Below are 321 nucleotides of genomic sequence, written 5' to 3'. Positions count from 1 at the left end.
TCGTAGTGTCATTCCAACATTTTTTAATTTTCCTTTACAAGTCCACCTTACACATTTATGACATCCACCTATACGTTTAGCTCTTCGCTTTTTGGCATATGTGCTTTTACCAAATCCTGGCATATGTCTTATTATTATTTCACTTGCTTCCCCAACCAAACGGACTTTTGCTTCAATTATAAAACGGATATCATTCGGTATGCCATATGACATTATCAACCTTAGTCGCTCACATCTAGCTTTATAAATTTTTTTCAACGCATTATCAGGAAAACAAGCAAAATATTTACGAAGATTCACAATACAAGCATCCATATTATT

Source organism: Primulina huaijiensis, chromosome 12, assembly GCF_012295235.1.
Source record: "Primulina huaijiensis isolate GDHJ02 chromosome 12, ASM1229523v2, whole genome shotgun sequence".
NCBI lineage: Eukaryota > Viridiplantae > Streptophyta > Magnoliopsida > Lamiales > Gesneriaceae > Primulina > Primulina huaijiensis.
Note: the sequence above shows the minus strand (reverse complement) of the source record.